This window comes from Cynocephalus volans, chromosome 13, assembly GCF_027409185.1.
Source record: "Cynocephalus volans isolate mCynVol1 chromosome 13, mCynVol1.pri, whole genome shotgun sequence".
NCBI lineage: Eukaryota > Metazoa > Chordata > Mammalia > Dermoptera > Cynocephalidae > Cynocephalus > Cynocephalus volans.
In genome coordinates, this window is record NC_084472.1 from 109,326,779 (window position 1) to 109,332,788 (window position 6,010).

A 6,010-nucleotide genomic window follows, 5' to 3' on the forward strand; every position below is an offset into this window, starting at 1 on the left:
TTTTTTAGTACTGTCTTTGTCTGGCTTTGGAATCAAGATAAAGCTGTTTCATAAAATGAGTTGAGGAGCGTTTGCTCCTCCTCTGTTTTCTGAGAGATGTTATGTAAAATTATTGTCTAGTCTTCTCTGAGCATTCTAGAGAATTCTTCAGTGAAACCATCTAGGCCTGGAGATTTCTCTTTTGGGAGAGTATTTATTTTATCTTGACCTCAACCTCCTTGTCCTTTGAATTATAGATCCAGAATTGGCAAAAGACCTTGTAAACCATCAGGTTCACATCCCTCATCACATATGAAGAAACTGAAGCCTGGGGATGGGGCATCCGTGACTTGCTCAATGTCGAGAACTAGTTAGCAGCAGAGATGGGAAGAGCCTGCAGGTCAGGATGCCCAGTCCGGCTTTCTTTGCTGGTAAAGTAAATGGTAGTGGCTTCCAGATGCCCTCAGGATGTGCATTCATTGCACCTGCTCTCTCACAGAAGATAAATTGCTTCCCTGTGTACAAGGCCTAAATAAAAAGATTCCCCCAAGTCTCTTATATTCCAAAATTAGAACCAGAAAGAGCAGAGGACAAGAGCAGAGCTGGCAGCCCAGGGCCAAGGGGGCAGAGGGGCAAAGCTTTGGCACAGTTGAGCTCCCAAGGAAGAAGCAACCACAGGGCTCATAGGCTTGGGGACCAGCTCCCTCCGTTGGACTGACAGGCACTCGATGAGAGACTGAGCCAAAGGAGAACAGAGGGAGTAGGCACCTCTCCCAACAGGGTTAACAAAGAGCAAGAAGTCAGCTCTTCCCACTCACACACCCTGTTTTCCTTACAGCCCAGCCAGAGGCCACTTCCAATCATTGGGGAACTGCTGTAGGTGGGTTACACCTGCACACCGACTAACGGGACATTCTCTCAACTGGGTCTCCATCGCAGCTCACAGTGTGGTTCACCAGAGGCTCCCGTGATGGAAAGATGATATGTCTGCACTTTCCAGTGACATAGCCACTAGTCATCTGTGGGCATTGAGCATGGGAAACGCGAATAGTGCAACCAAGAAACTGATTTCAAATTCTATTTAATCGTAATGAGCTTAAATGTAAATAGCCATAAGTGACCAGAGTCTACTGTTTTGGAGGGTGAAGAACTAGAGGAATCCCTGGAAGTGGTAAATGAACCCGTGAACAAACAAAAATCCCATGAAAATCAGAATCTAAAATAAAAGGAAAGGTCACTAAGGCACAATGAGTCACTTAAAATTGACCCAAAAACTTCAGTCCTCAAAGTTGCACCAAAATATTACAAGATTGTCTAGTTTGATCTTATTTGGGTTCTGTGAGCGACAGCTTTAGAAATCCCTTTTGGCAAAACTAAAGCTGGAGCAACTCACAAGCCTCAGGGGTCCAGATGGGAGTTACTAACCAGGTACAGAATTAGTCTAGAAAAAGAACACTCCAGGACTTGGCTTGTTTGCTTCACTGCCACATTCCCAGCACCTAGAATATTCCCTGACTAGCGAAACCCGTGCGTCCGGGGAGGCCGCTAGGGGGCGCTCCGCTCCGTCCGGCAGCAAACGGGCCGGAGCGTCGGGCTGAGCCGCGCACGCGCGTGGGCCGCCCCCGGGCGCCGCCAGCTCTTCCCGCGCTCCGGGAGGCCTCGGACGAGCGCGCTGCGGCCACCCCGCTTTCCGTCACACTCCCGTGTCTTTCTTCTCTTTTTATTGTGCACGTGCTTTCTCGTGCACACGCAGCCCTCTGACCCAGAGTTTGGGGACGGCTATTGCGGGCAGGGCGAGGCCCCCAGTGCGCAGGGACACTTGGTGAATGTCACATGCTGTGCCTCAAATGAAGGAAATGGAGGGTCGCAGGCAGAAGCCCGGGCTTGGGGACCAGGACACAGGCTTCTAAACAGCTCTATGTTCACTCTCAGTCCACCACGGTGCCCTGCAGTTTTGCATAAATAGATGTTTTTGTTTGTTTGTTTGTTTGTTTGTTACCTGTTTTACACACGAGGAAACTGGATTTCAGAGTCATCTGTGCACGACACATAGATTGAAAGTGGACTTTGAACCCAGAGTTCTTTGTCTACAAAACCCGGGATTAACATGGACCGTCAGCTTCGGGGTCTTTTCAAACACACACGGTCCCTGTCTCGGATGGTTCAGCCTCGATTTCTGACCTTCTGATGGTGCGAGAGCCACGCGTTGAGCAGAAAGCGTCCTTCAGGTACCTACCGCCGTTCTGTTCTTCACTCTCAGTACAGTGTTGTATAACTTACACATGTTCCACACTTCGGTATAAAATAGGCTCCGTGTTGGATGAGTTTGCCCAACTGTGGCTGAGGTCAGGGTTCCGAATGTGTCTAAGGTGGGCTAGGCTAAGCCAGGATGTTTGGTAGGTTAGCATAGTAAATGCATTTTTGACTCACCATAGTTTCAACTTATGATAGGTCTATTGGGACTTAACCCCATAAGCATCTGTATGTCACCAATGACTGTGTTGCTTTCTATGAGATCCAGTGAGGATAGAAGTCTGAATGTCCTGGTTCAGCTGGAGTCAGGGGAAGGGAAAAGGAAGGCAGTTACCCTATGTCCCTTCCTGGGGGTTTGGGAGAAGGGCCACTGTCATCACCCAGAGGAGCAAGGTAGACCCACCCTAGGCCTATCTGTCATGGAGCATTTGTGTTCTGTCCCTCCAAATTCATATGTTGAAGCCCTGACCCGAATGTAATGGCATTGGGAGGTGGGGCCTTTGGGAAGTCATTAGGTTTAGGTGAGGTAGGGCCCCCATGATGTGAGTAGTGTCTTTATAAGAGCAAGAGACCCCAGAGCATTCTCTCTCTCTCTTCTCTCTCTGTCCTAGGAGGACATAGTGAAAAGGCAGCAATCTACACCCAGGAAGAGGGCCCTCCCCGGGAACTAGCTATGTTGGCATCTTGATCTTGGACTTCACAGCCTCCAGAACTGTGAAAAATAAATGTCTGTTGTATAAGCCACTCAGTCTTGGTATTTTGTTGTGGCAGCCCAAGCAGACTAGCACACTGTACTTGCCTCTCCTGTGTGCTCTCTTCTTTGGGGTGGCTTTCCCCCCTTCTCAGATGAACACCTACTGTCAGCTAGAGATCCCACCTACTTCACAAGCTCCTCAGCTAATGTGAAGCTCCAAAGTTTGGGAATCACTGGTGTAGTGGTTAAGTATATGAGCTTTGGACTAAGAAGGTTATAAAAATACTTAAACTTGGGCTTTGGGCATGGGCAGGCTAACCCCACCACCACCACCACCATTTCACACACCTCATTTTCCTCATGAGTGAAGTGAGGATAATAATACTTGCTTTATAAGGTTGTGGTGACGTGTCAGTGATTCCATCCATGCAAAGAAGCTCAAAGAACATCCATTTCATTTCTTTCTTCCTTGCGCTATCACCCATGTCAAGGACACATTTACAGTTTGCATAACGTTTAGCAAAAAGAACAAAAGCTAAAATGGGAGAATTTCAGGCATCAACCTGTGAATGGAAGAGGTACTTGGGTGTGGGAAAGTGTAGAGGGTTAGAAATCTTGATGCTCATTTGATTTTTAGAATAGGGTTTTTAGGTAAATGCAGGTATGGGACAAAAGTCCTCGGTTTAGGAGACAACAGTCTGTCGATAGGATGGCAACAGCCTATCTAATCAACTCTAATCACTGCTTGGGTATGGGATTGTACACATGATTTTAGAGCTAACAGGTGGTTGCCATACTGATCCTGTTAAGAGATTTTAAGAATTGCTGAAGGGAAAGGTGTGAAAAAAATGTTTGCTAGGGGCAAGCTGTCTGTTAGTGGAAACTTGAGAGATAATTATAATTAGATTTTATCAGAAGAATGCAGCTTTTGCTTATATCATTTAAGGAGGGGTTATACTTTAGATAATGAGTCCAGTTTGACCAACTTAGCTTTTCACAAATTGTACTTTGGAATGTCATGTTGTTAATTTTACTGATGTTACTATTTTCCACTGTTTAAGCTATACTTAGCCATAGATAACTTTTATAACACTGCCCATGTTTTTGTGTCCTTTTGTAATGATTAAATCAACTAATTTTTCTTATGAGACTTGCTTGTCTTTACAATGAAAAACAGAAGCTAACTTTGAATCGGGGTTGTACCCATTTTTCTCCTTCTAAAAGAGGAGTTGCTGAGGCACAGTCCCTTTGGGCTTCTCATCACATTCATGGTGCTTTGAGTAATCCTTTTTTCATCTCCATTACACAGCAAGAAATGTAACAGGAAAGAACATTTGGGAACTAGGGACCCTGACTCCTCACCTTATGCATGAGGGGATTATGGACATAGATCACAGCCCTCACTCCCAAAGCAAGAAGAGTGCATCATGATACTGAACACACTTCCTGCGTGCGCACACACACTCACACACATTTGTTCAAGACCACGATTTGCTCTATGCTTCTCCACACCCCCTCCCTACTTTTTCTCTAGTCCACTGTGCTGGAATCGTCTGTTGCCACTTTAGATCCACTCTCCACCCTTTTCTACCCTGCTCTGTGTCTCAGGAGGTTGACCTAGAGGCATGCATCAATAGGCTCCCTTGTCCTTTGTCTTCCAGCTGGATTAGGCCATCAGGAAATAGGGCAGGAGATCTATTTCCCAGCATGCTTCTGGATAGCTGAAGACGTGGTGCTTCCTGGAAGGTGGCAAGCTCAGAGAGGGCATAGAAGCTCCACGCCCCTTCTTACACATCTCCATCTGGCTGTTCATCTGTATCCTTCATAATAGCCTCTTTGATAAACCAGTAAACGTAAGTAAGATGTTCCCCTGAGTTCTGTGAGCAAATTAATCAAACCCAAGGAAGGGGTCATGGGAACCCCAATTTACAACTGGCTGGTCAGAAGCACAGCTTGTGATCTGTGCTTGTGACTGGCATTAAAGTGGGGGGCAATCTTATGGAACTGAGCCCTCACCCTGTGAGATCTGAAGTTATCTCCAGGCAGATAGTGTTAGAATTGAATTGAATTAGAGGACATGCAGCTGGTGTCCGCCAGAGAACCCGCAGCACTGAGCTGCTTGGTTGGTGTGTGGGAAAAACCCTCACATATTGTATTAGTTTGTTCCTATTGCTTATTACAAAATACTTGAAACTGGGTTATTTATAAAGAAATACAAAATTTATTGTTTACAGTTTTTGAGACTGGAAAGACCAAAGACCATCTGGTGGTGGCAACAGTGACCCAGGGGTCTCACATTGCAAGATGGTGGAAGTAGAGAGAGCAGAGAGAGAGAAAGACAGACTCTCCTGTTCTTTTAAAGCCCTCAGAACCACGTCCCTGGCCACCATTTTTAATCCATTCACTACTGCACGGTCCTACAATCCAATCACCTCTTCAAGGCTCCACCTTTTAATTACCATAATAGGATTTCCCACCCTCTAACAGTCACAGTGGGGGCTAAGTTTCTAAGCCATAAAACTTGGGGGTGACACAATTCAAACTTCAATGAGTTTTGAGGGGTCATCATTCCATCCACTATACACATGCAGTGTCTGAAGTGTTGGGTTGACTGTGAGGGTAAGAAAAAAACACTTTGGATTTTTTTCTGTGTCCCTTTGTACTTGACTACAAGACTTGATATGAATGAGTCCCTGCTCTAGAAAGAGGTAGAAATCTCCATAGGTGATATGGCTGGGTGGGAAACAGAATTCAGCAGGGAGTTTGTCAAAGACATACCCTCAAAGATCTTTAAACCCTCCCCCTCACCTGACAGGTAATGGAGCTGCGGCCCAGAAGTGGAAGGAGATTTGTCCAGCCTGGGTAGCTATTTAGTGGCAGCACTAGGGCTAGAACCCACATCCCTCAGCCCAGGCTAGGGCTCCTACCATATCCCCAATGTCTGGCTTGCAGCCCCTCTGCCGCAAACCACATGTATATAAATATCTAGTAGTCCTATAAAAAAAAGTAAAAAGAAATAGGTGAAATTAATTTTAATAATTTATTTTACTTAACCCAATATATCATTTCAACATGTAATCAATA